Source organism: Grampus griseus (genome assembly GCF_964374135.1).
Source record: "Grampus griseus genome assembly, chromosome: 3".
NCBI lineage: Eukaryota > Metazoa > Chordata > Mammalia > Artiodactyla > Delphinidae > Grampus > Grampus griseus.
The window spans coordinates 154,803,168-154,818,467 of record NC_139019.1 but is presented as its reverse complement, the minus strand read 5'-3'; the positions used below and the strand labels follow the sequence as shown (position 1 = coordinate 154,818,467).

The 15,300-nt window shown below is 38.2% G+C and overlaps 1 protein-coding gene and 1 pseudogene across 3 annotated transcripts in view; both read right to left on the bottom strand.

Moving 5' to 3' along the window:
- RNF130 (ring finger protein 130) overlaps positions 1–15,300 on the bottom strand; it is a 107,784-nt gene that overhangs the window by 30,573 nt on the left and 61,911 nt on the right. The gene's annotated exons all lie outside the window — the stretch shown is intronic.
- LOC309820943 (rab-like protein 2A) lies at positions 4,410–6,477 on the bottom strand (annotated as a pseudogene). Its single transcript has 2 exons — positions 6,394–6,477; positions 4,410–5,144 (listed from the first exon to the last, which is right to left on the bottom strand). The product of its transcript is annotated as a rab-like protein 2A (transcript).

The following is a 15,300-nucleotide window of genomic DNA, read 5'->3' as shown; positions in this document are numbered from 1 at the left end:
TGATAGGAAGGGGGATTCTGGACAAAGGAATAGTCTAGTAAAGACAAACAGGTGTGAAGCACAGGTATGTGAAGGCAATTACAGTTCGATATAACTATAACTAGGGTAAGCATATATTACTCAAATTAGAATATTTTGAGAGTCAGAGGGCCCTGTTAATAATTACACTGGGACAACGGGCGCAAACCAAGACTGTTCCAGGCACACTGGGACAGATTGTCACCCTGCATATAACCAGATCCTAAACTGTGGTGCGAGGCAGATGGTGAGGCTGAAGGGGTATGGTGGGAGCTAAAACAAAGGAGACCTTGGATTCTACACTGAGGATAAGACAAAAACAACATAAAATTTTAGGAGGAATTTTAAAGTACACAAAAGAAACCGGAATTTAATGGACCTTTAATGTATTTATCATTGACTTTCAATTATCAGTATTTACCTATATTCTTCATCTATTCCCCCCCCCCTTTATTATGCTAGAGGATTTCAAAGCACATCACAAGCACTGTAGGCTTTCACCCATAAAGTCACCCCAAGTGAACTATGTCTAACAGATATGGGCTTTTGTTTGGTACCACTGTCTTATCTAACAAAACTAACAATAATTAATCAACATAATCTAACACTCAGACTATTTCCCCAGCTGCCTCCAGAATGCTTGAATCAAGATACAAAGTCCAAACATTGCATTTGGTTGCTATGTGTCTCAAGTCTCTTTTAATCTGAGTCCCCTCTATCACATACATGCATATATACATATACATGCATACATACATAAATATTTTTAAAATAGCCTTATGGAGATATAACTGACTTAAACTGCATAAAGTGTACAATTTGATGTTTTAACTTGACTATGAAACCATCACAACAATCAACATAGTCTATCATCCTCCCCAAATTTCCTTGTGCCTCTTCTTAATCCCTTCTTCCTGCCACCTTTTCACTTCATCCTCCATGAACTACTTTCTGCTACTATAGTTTGTATTTTTGAGAGTCTTATATAAATGGAATGACAGTATGTTCTATTTTGTGCATGCTTTCTTTCACTCAGCATAATTATCTTGAGATTAATCCATGTTGTTGCATGCATCAATAGTTCATTTCTTATGCTATGTAGTATCCCATTGTATAGACATAACACAACTTATTTATCCTTTTCCCTGTTGATGGGACATTTGTATTGTTTTCCAGTTCTGGCTGCAATGAATAAAGCTAAAAACAGCAGTCTTTACTTTTCAAACAGCGTACATGTCTTTGTAAGGATTTATACTTTCCTTGTGCTGGGGTAAATAGCTATGAAGTAGGGAAGACTGGCTAATATGGTAGGCGTGTGTGACTTTTTAAGAGACTGCCAGAGTGTTTGCTAAAGTGAGTGTACCATTTTACATTTCCACCAGCAGTGTATGAAAATCCCAGTTCCTCCAAATCCTCACCAACACTTGGTATGCCCAGTCTTTTTCATTTGATTGTAACCATTCTAATAGGTGTGCAGTGGTATCTCATTGTGGTTTTAATTTGTATTTCTATAATGACTGATGATGTTAAGCATCTTTTCATGTACTCATTTGCCATCTGCATATCTTCTCTGGGGAAGTGTCTGCTAGAATCTTTGGCCCATTTTTCTAGAGTTGTTATTATTGACTTGAGAGTATTTTACATATTCTAGAAGTCCAGTGTGCTATCCATTGTGCTACAGAGCCACCTAGAGAGTAGTTTACATACTCGAGATATAATTCATTTTGCATATATTTTCTCTCATTCTGGCAGAAGTTTTTAATTTTGATGAAGTCAGTTTATCAATGTTTCATTTGTTGATTGTGCTCTGGTATTGTATCTAAGTAATCTTTGCCTTATCTCAAGGTTACAAGAGTTCTCCCTATTTTCTTTTCTAGAAGTTATATGTAGGCCTTTATATGTAGGCCTCTGATCCATTTGAGTTACTTTTGCATATGGTTCAAGGTATGGATCAAAGTTTTTTTTTTCATATGACACACAATTGTCCCAGCACCATTTGTTGAAAAGGCTGTCCTTCCTCCACTGAATTGCCTTTGTACGTTTGGCAAAAATCTGTTGCCCATATATGTGTTGATCTATGGCTGAACACTATTTTGTACCATGTATCTATTTGTCTATCATTAAGCAAATACCACACTGTCATGATTTCTGTTGCTTCGTAACAAATCTGAAATCAACTCCAATTTTTTTCTCCTTTTCCAATGTCTTTTTGGTTGTTCTTGATCCTCTGCATTCCCATATTAATTTTAGGTCCATCTTGTCAATTTCTATTAAAAACAAAAGCCTCCTGGGATCTACACTGGGATTGCACTGAATATATAGAACAATTGGGAGACAAATGACATCTTAACAATATTGAGTGGTTCCCCGAACACTGTATATCTCTCCATTTATTTAGTTTTTATTTTTCTCAACAATATTTTATAGATTTCACTGTATAGATCTTATATATCTTTTGTGAGATCTCTAAGAATTTCCTGTTTATGTTATTTCCTGTTTGATGCTAATGAAAATGGTATTTAAAATATTCAATTCCCATTCATTTCTTGTATAGAAATAAAATTCATTAATGTATAATGATCTTGGGACTTCCCTGGTGGCACAGTGGTTAAGACTCTGAGCTCCCAATGCAAGGGGCCCAGGTTTGATCCCTGGTCAGGGAACTAGATCCCACATGCATGCTGCAACTAAGAGTTCACATGCCACAACTAAGGAGCCCACATGCCACAACTAAGGAGCCAGCAAGCTGCAACTAAGGAATCCGTGAGCCACAGCTAAGGAGCCCACCAGCCGCAACTAAGACCTGGTGCAACCAAATAAATAAATAAAAAAAAATATTAAAAAAATAGTTATAAAAATGTATAATGATCTTATATCTTGCAACCTTGTTAAACCCATTTGTTACTTCTAGTAGCTTTTTAATAAATGCCGTCAAATTTTCTTCATAGACAATAACGTCATCTGCAAATGACAGTTTTACTTCTTCATTTCTAATATGGGTACCTTTTATTTTTCTTTTTCCTTATTGTGCTGGCTAGAACCTCCAGTATAATGTGGAAACAAAAGTCATAAGAGCACACATCAGTCTCGTTTCTAATCTTAGGAAAAACCATTTAGTCTTCCCCTTTAAGTGTGATGGTAGCTGTCAGTTTTTCATAGATGCCCCTCTTCAGTTTAAGGAAGTTACATTTTATGCCTACTTTGCTAAGAGATTTCTAAAATGTAATTCAACCCTTACTGTAAAAAAAAAAACAGAAAAAAATAAAAACAATGGAAATAATGCACAAGATGATCATAAAAACACATTAGTGAGCCACAAGTACTAGAAAGAAGCGGAAAAGGCAGCAGGATGGTTCTTTTGCAGCCTCTGTCACCAAAGGACAGAGTCACACAACGTCCATACTAGTCTTCAAAAAATGAGAGAAAGCCTCATATGATGAAAGAGGGGTTTTAACAGTACCTCTTTAAGAAGTCAAGTTCTTGTAATCCAAATGGGTTTGGACCCAATGGCCTACTGACCTTTGACGTTTACCAACAAAGTTTGTGTACGGCCAGATCTGACACCTTTCACTTGATTTTTTTTTTTTTTTTTTTGCGGTACGCGGGCCTCTCACTGTTGTGGCCTCTCCCGTTGCGGAGCACAGGCTCTGGACGTGCAGGCTCAGCGGCCATGGCTCACGGGCCCAGCCGCTCCGTGGCATGTGGGATCTTCCCAGACCGGGGCACGAACCCATGTCCCCTGCATCGGCAGGCGGACTCTCAACCACTGCGCCACCAGGGAAGCCCTTTCACTTGATTTTAATGGCAAATCTGTGCCTGTGGTCTTGGCCTCACTGTTCACCAAGGTACTGGCTGTACCTACAAGAGCTCGTGAAATACCATAGGTGCTCAAAAATCCGTGAAGTGAACAGCTGTCTGCTCAAAACCATTTTTTAAAAAGTTTGTTGGGAGACTAAAAAGGATAAAGGATGGTAGGTCATGTGTAAAAAGGATGGAGGCTTCCCAAATTCCACGGGGATGGAAATGGGGGTAATCAAGGATTAGAAATCATTCCCTTGGTGAAGATGCAATGAATGGACCCTGAGGTCAGTTCTGGGAGAAAAAAAAAAACTCACCTAAATTTCTAAGAGACACACAAAGCATGTTCCCTGATTCTCTTTACTGTCTGGCCATGGAGGGAAGGTTGTAATACTGATCTCTAATTCTGCTTTACGGTCTAATGTGGACCTCTTACACCGGTTGAGGGCACTTGCTGGTGCTATCCTCATCCCTGTCCCTGAGTACAGGGGAGGAGACAACTGTGAGAAGGTATCATGGGCAATGAAGTAGGGGAGGCAAATGGGATTGGTGGGTTTTCAGGAGGTTCGTGGGAGATGGCTTGGAAGGGCTTCTCAGTTTTGAGATGGGCTCACAATGCTGCCCCATTGCTTCTTAGTTGGGCATATCCTCCTCCTTCTGCTCCTTCTATCCAAGTCAAAGTCCTCAAGCTCCTGCAAAACCTCATCCATGAAGTGTACAGGGTGTTCTAAGACACAGCCAACTGAACTGCATCATTGGAAAGCTTTTCACTGTTGGTACCATCAGCGGTTGAGACAAAGTATGGGAGCAGGGAGAACTGGGCAAAACTGAAGATTTTGGGGGTCACCTTTATGTCTGCAACAATTTTTTTGGCCACCAGATGCACAGGATCTCTGGCCTGAACTCCCAAAGCCCCATTTCCCAAGGTGCTCAGGTTCTTGTAGGTGACTTTCCTCTGACATCAAACAGCACGATGTAGGTGTGGGCCTTGCAGTAGGAGGCATGTGTGCTCTGGAACTGCTCCTGGCTTGCTGTGTCCAAAAAGTCCACAAAGATGAGACCAGTAAGATACTGTCCACCATGGCCATGTGCTTATACAGGGTCAGGGTGTATGTGGACAGCTGCTGTGGCTGAAATCCATCTATGATAAATCTCTCCATAAATTTGGGCTTGCCCATGGTGCTGTCCCACTGGCAGATGATCTTCATGTTGTCATCAGCATTGTATTTCTCTTGGTTCAGCTCACAGGGTTTGGCTCTGTCCTGGGCCACTGGCTCCTGGCTATAGAGGGGCCCAGCCCAGGGGAAGGGACTCTTGTCACTGTCAGCCTGTCATTCCAGGAACCAGGCCCTCCGTCTGGCTCAGGGCCCAAGGAAGGCCTCAGAGAGGTGGTTCCCACATGCTGAGCCTGCCATTGGGGAGGCTTTGTCCTCTTGGATAGTCTTGGGTGAGGGCTGGAGACCAGGGATACTGCAGGTTGGCCAACCCTTGGCCAGCTGACCCCTAGGCCCTGTACACTGCCGTCCCTGGACCCTATATCATCCCAGACACCCTGCTAAAAGTTTTTAATCAGGAATATATGCTGGATTTTGGTAAATGTTTTTTTCCTGCATCTGTTGAGATCATATGGTTTTCCTTTTTTTGGTCTGTTAATATAGAAAATTATATTAATTTTTTTTTTTTTTTTTTTTTGTGGTAAGCGGGCCTCTCACTGTTGTGGCCTCTCCCATTGCGGAGCACAGACTCCTGACGCGCAGGTTCAGCACCCATGGCTCATGGGCCCAGCTGCTCCGCGGCATGTGGGATCTTCCCGGACCGGGGCACGGACCCGTGTCCCCTGCATCGGCAGGCGGACTCTCAACCACTGCACCACCAGGGAAGCCCTGATTAATTTTTTGAATGTTAAATCAACCTGCATTCTTGGGATAAATGCCACCTGGTCATGATGAACTATCTTTTTTATATATTGTTAGATATGATTTGGTAAAATTTGTTTAGAATTTTAAAATCTATGTTCAAGAGGGATTCTGTAGTTTTCTGTTTTGTAATGTTTTTGTCTGGTTTTGGTACCAGGATGATGCTGGCTTCATAGAATGAAATGGGAAGTATTCCTATCTTTTCAGTTTTCTGGAGTTGGCATAGAATTGTTATTATTTCTTCCTTAAGTTTTTGTAGAACTCACCAGAAACCATCTGTACCTGGAGTTTTCTTTTTTCGGATAGTTTTAAATGCAATTTCCTTAATAGATATAGGGCTATTTAATTTATCTATTCACCTTGAGTGAGCTTTGGTCATTAGTATGGAATGACCACACTAATGGAATTCATCCATTTCATAGAAGTTGTCAAATTTATTGGCATAAACTTGTTCACAAGATTTCCTTACTATCTCTATAATCTGTAGCGATGTCATCCCATTTTTGATATTGCTCATTTGTGCCTTCTCTTTTTCTCCTGATCAGTTTGGCCAGAGGCTTATCAATTTTATTGACTTTCTCAAGGAACTAATTCTTTGAGTAATTTTCTCTGTTTTTCTGTTTTCTAGTTCACCAACTGCTGCTCTGATCTTTCTTATTACCTTTCTTCTGTCTACTTTTGGTTTAATTTGCTCTTCTTTCTCCAATTTCTTAAGGTGTAAGCTGAGAGTATCAATTCCAGACATTCTTCTCTAATATAGAAATTGCTTTAGTGGCACATTCAAAATTTTGATATATTGTTTTCATTTTCATTCAGTTCAAATGATCTTCTAATTTCCCTTTTGATTTCTTCTTTACCTCATGGGTTATTTAGAAGTTCGTTTCCACATATTTGGGGGTTTTCCAGAGATTTTTCTGTTACTGATTTCTAATTTAACTCCAGGAGGTCAGAGAACATATTTTGTGTGACTTGAATCCTCTTAAAATTTTGAGACTTGTTTTATGGCCCAGAGAGCATTTCCAAAGAATGTATGTTCTGCTTTTGTTAGAGAGAGTGTTCTGTAAACATCAATCAGGTAAAGTTAGTTGATTATGCTGTTCAAGTCTTTTACGTACTCAATGATTTTCTGTCTCCTTATTCTTTCAATTGAGAGAGGGGTAATGAAATCAGACTATAATTGCAGGTTTGTCTATTTCTCACTGCAGGTCTACCAGTTTTCACTTCATTTTTTTTTTAGCTTTGTTATTACCTGCATAAGTGTTTAAGTGTATCCCTGGCAACAGGTTTGCTCTGAAATCTCCTGATATTAATTAGCCTCTTCAACTTTATTTTGATTTGTGTTGGTTTTGTGTAGCCTTCTTCACCCTTTTAACCTATTTATATTTTTATATTTAAAGTAGGTTTCTTACAAGCAGCATATGGTTGGGTCTTCCTTTTTTAATCCAATCTGCTAACCTCTGCTTTTAACTGCGTGTTTAGAGGGTATACTTTAATGTGGCTATGATATGATTATGTTTATGTATATCATTTTGGTATTTGTTATCTATTTGTCCCATCTGTTCTTTATTCTCTTTTCCTGCTTTTTTCTGTTTTGTTTAGGATTGAGTTTTTTGTTTTGTTTTGTCTTGTCTTTTTACAATTTCATTTGTCTCCGTTGGATTTAGCTATAACTCTTTGTAGTGTTACTTTAGTGGTTACTTTAGGTTTTAAGTATGCATCTTTAACTTATCACAGTCTAATTTCAGGTGATTATACTACTTTACATATAGTGTAAGAGCCTTACGACAGTATTCTTTCATTTCATCCCTCTCAGCTTTTGTGCTGTTGTCACCCATTTTACTCATATAACTCCACTATATATTATCACATTTCTTTATACAAATATCTTACAAATTAAAAAATCTTTTAATTGTGGTAAAAACATGTAACATAAAATTTACTATCTTACCCATCTCTAAGTGTACACTTTGGTAATGTTATGTACATTCACATTTTTATGCATCAAATCTCCCAAACTCTTTTGTCTTGCAAAACTGAAACTCTATATATCCATTAAACATTCCCTCCTTCCACCCCCACCCCGAGTCTCTGGCAACCACCATTTTACTTTCTGTCTTTGAATTTGATTACTCTAGGTACCTCATGTAAGAGGAATCATACAGTATTTGTCTTTTTATGACTGGTTTGTTTCACTTGCCATAGTGTCCTCAAGGTTCCTCCACAATGTAGCATGTGTCAGAATTTTCTTCCTTTTTAAGGCTGAATAATAATGAGGCTTAATAATATTTAAGGCTGAGTGATATTGTATGTATACACTACATTTCCTTTATACATTCATCTATTGATGTACACCCAAGTTGCTTCCACTTTTGGCTATTGTGAATAATGCTGCTATTGAACATGGGTATAAAACAATCTCATTGAGATCCTGCTTTCAATTCTTTTGGTATATACCCAGAAGTGAAATTGCCAGGTCGTATGGTATTTCTATGTTTAATATTTTGAGGAATTGCTATACTGTCTTCCACAGTGGCCTCACCATTTTGCAATGCCTAAGGGTTCTAGTTTCTCCTCATCCAAGAAATATTTATTTTGTTTTTTAAAAAATATTAGCTCTAATGATTGTGAAGTGATATTTCATTGTGGTTTTGATTTGCATTTCCCTAATGATTAGTATGTTGAACATCTTTTCATGTGGTTATTGGCCATTTGTATATCTCTCTTTTTTGGGTTGCTTTGGGTCTTAGTTGTGGCACGTGGGATCCTCGAAGCGGCATGTGGGATCTTTTGTTGAGGCACACGGACTTCTCTAGTTGTGGTGCGCGGGCTTAGGTGCCCAGCGGCATGTGGGATCTTAGTTCCCCGACCAGGGATTGAACACACATCCCCTGCATTGGAAGGCAATTCTTAACCACTGGACCACCAGGAAGTCCCTGTATATCTCTTTTTGAGAAATGTCTTTTTAAGTCTTTTGCATATTTAAAAAACCAGGTTTGCCTGTTTTGTTGAATTGTGGGAGTTCTTTATATATTCTGGATATTAACCCTTGCCAGATACACAATTTGCCAATATTGTCTCCTATTCTGTGGGTTGCCTCTTCATTCTAATTTACTGTGTCCTTTGCTACACAGACATTTAAAATTTTGATACAGTCCAATTTATCTATAATTTTTATTACTTGTACGTTTAGTGTCATATCTAAGAAGTCACTGCTAAATCCAATGTTATAAAGCATTTCCCTTATATTGTTGTATAGTTTTAGCTCTTATGCTAAGGTCTCTGACCCATTTCAAGTTAATTTTTGTACATAGTGTAAGGTAATGATCCAACTTCATTTTTTTGCATGTGGATATCCAGTTTTCCCAGCATCATTTGTTGAAAAGACTGTCTGTTCCTCACTGAATGGTCCTGGCACCTTATCAAAAATCATTTGAACATATATGTGAGGGTTTATTTCTGGGCTCTCAATTCTATTCCACTGGTCTGTCTGTATGCCAGAACCACACTGTTTTGATTACTGTAGCTTTGTACTAAGTTCTGAAATCCAGAAGTTTGAGACCTCCAACTTTGTTCTTCTTTTTCAAGGTTGTTTTGACTATTTGGACCCCTTGAGATTCAATATGAATTTTAGGATAGGATTTTCTATCTTTGCAAAAAAGCAATTGGGATTTTGATAGGGATTGCACTGAATCTGGGTACTATTGTCATCTTTACGATATTAAGTCTTCTAATCCATGAACATAGTATGACTTTCCAATTATTTGCATCTTTAATTTCTTTCAGCAACGTTTTGTAGTTTTCAGTGTATAAGTCTTTTACCTCCTTGGTTAAGTTTATTCTTAAATATTTTACTCTTTTTGATGCTATTGTAAATGCATATTGTTTCCTTAATTTCCTTTTTGTTCAGTGTTAGTATACAGGATATATTTTGAAGGTAGATCTGAGAGGACTGATAGATTAAGTGTGGAATATGGAGAAAGAAAGGGGTCAAAGATGATGCTGAGCAGCTTAGAGACATAAGGAAGATTCAGGAAGAGCAGATTTGGAAGGGGAAATCAAAAGTTCAGTTTTGGGTGTATGAAGTTTGAGGAAGTATCCCGAGAACTAAGAAGTGACTACTGGAGATGGCAAGTAGAGGTCACGGTGGCCTCGACAATAATCGTTCAGTGGAAGGACAGGAAGAAAAGCCTGATGCAATGGCCTTCAACTGGCACAAGGTGGTGGTGTCAGTGTACCTTTTAAAATCTTACCAAATTTCCTCATAAAAATGCACAGAGAAACTTTGAGAGTAAAAGTAAAAGCCCACAAACATCTTTAACAAAACCAGGTGAAAGGGTATCTCACAAACCCCAGACTACAAGTAGGTGGGGTCAAACCACAAACTACAGCATTATTCTACAGATACACAATCAGCAGCTGTGCTGAAGTAGTGGAGGGAAGAGAAAACGGGTTCTGACAGTCCTAAGTGCTTGATCCATCCATTATGAAGCTCCCATCAGTCTTTCATCTGATTTTAGCATCCACAGATGAGCACTATAAATCCATCATTTCATTGAGGGTAATGAAATGGTGATTTTCTAATTCTATAATTCATTTGTTAGTTGGAATTCTTCTATAAAGAAGTTTCCCTCATCAACTAGCTGGTTACTATGCAATACAATTTGTACAGAAAAAATAGATGAGTCAGTTTTTAAAAACTGATTTTCAGAATAACAAATTGGTTCTCTAACAACCTGCAGTTTCAATCAACTGCAATATTTATTCCCTGAATGCTCAGTCTCATATTTGACTGATATAGGGAGCTCCTTTAAGATGGCACCCAGGTCATTTTGATACCACCACAGTAGTCTTCAATAGCTTCCTTGCTAATTGGTACAATATTCATCTTATAAATTTGCTTCCCTAAACCTAAAAAAAGCCTTTTCTCCAAGGATGCCTGGGTGGTTTTTTTTTGAGTGGGAAATGGTATTTGAAAATAACCCTAGAGCAGTCTGAGGGTGGAATGGGGTGGGAATGGAGATTCATTATTTTATTAAGAATATAAAATAATTTTCTACTTCTGTCATTCCTTCTGCATTTATTTGGCTGCATTGGGTCTTTGTTGCTGCACACAGGCTTTCTCTAGTTGCGGCGAGCAGGGGCTACTCTTTGTTGCAGTGCGTGGGCTTCTCATTGCAGTGGCTTCTCTTGTGGCAGAGCATGAGCTCTAGGCACGTGGGCTTCAGTAATTGAAGCATGCGGGCTCAGTAGTTGTGGCTTGCGGGTTCTAGGGCATGCAGGCTTTGGTAGTTTTGATACGTGGGCTCAGTAGTTGTGGCTCACGGGCTCTAGAGCACAGGCTCAGTAGTTGTGGTGCACAGGCTTAGCTGCTCTGCGGCATGTGGGATCTTCCCGGACCAGGGATAGAACACGCCCTGCACTGGCAGGTGGATCCTTAATCACTGTGCCACCAGGGAAGTCCCCTTCTACATTTATTAGTTGGAATTCTTCTATAAAGAGAGGTATTCATTGTTACTGGGTTGTCATTGCCATGGACAGAGGAGCTCTGTATTCTTTAGTAAAAGGAAAATAAACCAGGAGTCCATACTGACATTTTCAATTCAATAAGATTAAAGGATTATTATAATATTTCTGTATTTTAAATATTTATTCTCTTACTCTGATTCTTGCCTTCTAATATCATCAACATAATTACTTATTTGCTTTATTCTACAATCTACATATAATAGTTTCAAAATAACAATACTACCAACAATAAGGCTATTAAATGCAGCTTAGACTTTTTTCTTTTTGCCAATAGAGTAATTTTTTTTAATATAGTCTCACATGACATCATATTTGAATTTTATTGCCCTTTTACCAGAAATATAAAGAAAAAATTATGTGGAAGAAAAAAATGTAATCAGAAACAATAAGTTAACCAAAAGAAATACCCAAGTAAGGAACAGTAAAATTGCATTTAAGAAAATTCAATAGATATCCATTAAGATTTTTCTATCACTGACACAAAATATGAATTTGATTTTTTAACACCATTTCTTCACCAAAAATACAAATATAAAACAAAAAGGCCAGTTTAACATTCTAGCTCTCAAAAATGAAATCTTAATTGGTGTTGCACTCCCATTTAGCTCACATACTCTGTACGTCACTATTTAGTGATGGTTCTGTTTTCAAAAGAAAAATTAGACAAAATAACTATTTTTCAAAAGAGGTCAGTTGTCAATATTCTTTTTAATGATAAAATATATACTCTTTAAAATAAAATAAGCTTAGAGACAAAGAAATGAATTTCAGTGACTATCAGTATATTCCTAAGAAACAAAAGCTGATGTGTTATTCCAATTCCTATGGTAAACTGAGTTATTATGATAATATATAATATCAAGAAAAGAAAAGCTTTTGATACCTCAGAACTGCAACATAAAAAGAGTTTAATTTGGGAAGTTAAATTCAGGATTAAAGGATAATAAACTTCTTCTCGGAACTTTTCATCTTAGTCATCTGATCTTTAATACAGATCCTCACACAAGAGATGATTCAGTCTTATACTGTGGGTTGCTTTATTTTTTTGCCCACAATACCAAACTTTTTTTAATCCAAGGAAACGTACCATTATTTTAAGACATATTATTATTTTTATATATTTTAGAAAGATAAAGACACTGCTAATTAATATTTGATTATATACTTTCTTATTCTTTATAATTTCTATTTTACACACAGAGAAAAAAATTTAGACTTAATTGATCATATATTTTTTATCATGCATCAGTCTTCTGCAAACATAAAAGGAAAATGTGGACCAACCAAACCAGTAAACCTTTTCCTAAAGCTTGTTTGTATTCTTCTTTTTTCTTTTTTCTCTCTCTTAATTCTTTTAAAAATTTTTTTGTACAGCAGGTTCTTATCAGTCATCAATTTTATACACATCAGTGTACACATGTCAATCCCAATCGCCCAATTCATCACACCTCCACCCCCACCCCCCTGCCGCTTTCCCCCCTTGGTGTCCATACGTTTGTTCTCTACATCTGTGTCTCAATTTCTGCTGTGAAAACTGGTTCATCTGTTCCATTTTTTAGGTTCCACATATATGTGTTAATATACGATATTTGTTTTTCTCCTTCTGACTTACTTCACTCTGTATGACAGTCTCTAGATCCATCCACATCTCAACAAATCACCCAATTTTGTTCCCTTTTACATATGTACCACATCTTTATCCATTCGTCTGTCGATGGGCATTTAGGTTGCTTCCATGACCTGGCTATTGTAAAGAGTGCTGCAATGAACATTGGGGTGCATGGATCTTTTTGAATTATGGTTTTCTCTGGGTATATGCCCAGTAGTGGGATTGCTGGATCATATGGTAATTCTATTTTTAGTTTTTTAAGGAACCTCCTTACTGTTCTCCATAGTGGCTGTATCAATTTACATTCCCACCAACAGTGCAAGAGGGTTCCCTTTTCTCCCCACCCTGTCCCAGCATTTGTTGTTTGTAGATTTTCTGATGATGCCCATTCTAACTGGTGTGAGGTGATACCTCATTGTAGTTTTATTTGCATTTCTCTAATAATTAGTGATGTTGAGCAGCTTTTCATGTGCTTCTTGGCCATCTGTATGTCTTCTTTGGAGAAATGTCTATTTAGGTCTTCTGCCCATTTTTGGATTGGGTTGTTTGCTTTTTAATATTGAGCTGCATGAGCTGTTTATATATTTTGAAGATTAATCCTTTGTTGATTCATTTGCAAATATTTTCTCCCATTCTGAGAGTTATCTTTTTGTCTTGTTTATGGTTTCCTTTGCTGTGGAAAAGTTTTGAAGTTTCACTAGGTCCCATTTGTTTATTTTTGTTTTTATTTCCATTACTCTAGGAGGTGGATCAAACAAGATCTTCCTGGGCTTCCCTGGTGGTGCAGTGGTTGGGAGTCTGCCTGCCGATGCAGGGGACACGGGTTCGTGCCCCGGTCCGGGAAGATCCCACATGCCGCAGAGCGGCTAGGCCCGTGAGTCATGGCCGCTGAGCCTGCAGGTCCAAAGCCTGTGCTCCGCAACGGGAGAGGCCACAACAGTGAGAGGCCCGCATACCGCAAAAAAAAGATCTTGCTGTGATTTACGTCAAAGAGTGTTTGTTCTTCCTATGTTCTCCTCTATGAGGTTTTTTTTTTTTTTTTTTTTTTTTGCGGTATGCGGGCTTCTCACTGTTGTGGCCTCTCCCATTGCGGAGCACAGGCTCCAGACGTGCAGGCTCAGTGGCCATGGCTCACGGGCCCAGCCACTCCGCGGCATGTGGGATCTTCCTGGACCAGGGCACAAACCCGTGTCCCCTGCATCGGCAGGCGGACTCTCAACCACTGCGCCACCAGGGAAGCCCTCTAAGAGTTTTATAGTGTCCGGTTTTACATGTAGGTCTTGAATCCACTTTGAGTTTATTTTTGTGTATGGTGTTAGGGAGTGTTCTAATTTCATTCTTTTACATGTAGCTGTCCAGTTTCCCCAGCACCACTTACTGAGGAGACTGTCTTTTCTCCATTGTATATCCTTGCCTCCTTTGTCATAGATTAGTTGACCATAGGTGTGTGGGTTTATCTTTGGGCTTTCTATCTTGTTCCATTGATTTATGTTTCTGTTATTGTGCCAGTACCATATTGTCTTGATTACTGTAGCTTTGTAGTATAGTCTGAAGTCAGGGAGTCTGATTCCTCCAGCTCCGTTTTTTTCCCTCAAGAATGCTTGGCTATTCGTGGTCTTTTGTGTCTCCAAACAAATTTTAAGATTTTTTGTTCTAGTTCAGTAAAAAATGCCATTGGTAATTTGATAGGGATTGCATTGAAACTGTAGACTGCTTTGAGTAGTATAGTCATTTTCACAATATTGATTCTTCCAATCCAAGAACATGGTATATCTCTCCATCTGCTGGTATCATCTTTAATTTCTCTCAATAGTGTCTTATAGTTTTCTGCATACAGGTCTTTTGTCTCCCTAGATAGGTTGATTCCTAGGTATTTTATTCTTTTTGCTGCAATGGTAAATGGGAGTGTTTTTTTAATTTCTCTTTCAGATTTTTCATCATTAGTGTATAGGAATGCAAGAGATTTCTGTGCATTAATTTTGTATCCTGCAACTTTACCAAATTCACTGATTAGCTCTAGTAGTTTTCTGGTGGTATCTTTAGGATTCTCTATGTATAGTATCATGTCATCTGCAAACAGTGACAGTTTTGCTTCTTCTTTTCCGATTTGGATTCCTTTTACTTCCTTTTCTTCTCTGATTGCCGTGGCTAGGACTTCCAAAACTATATTGATTAATAGTGGTGAGAGTGGACATCCTCGTCTTGTTCCTGATCTTAGAGGAAATGCTTTCAGCTTTTCACCATTGAGAATGATGTTTGCTGTGGGTTTGTCGTATATGGCCTTTATTATGTTGAGGTAGGTTCCCTCTATGCCCACCTTATGGAGAGTTTTTATCATAAATGGGTGTTGAATTTTGTCAAAAGCTTTTTCTGCATCTATTGAGATGATCATATGGTTTTTCTTCTTCAATTTGTTAATATGGCATATCTCAT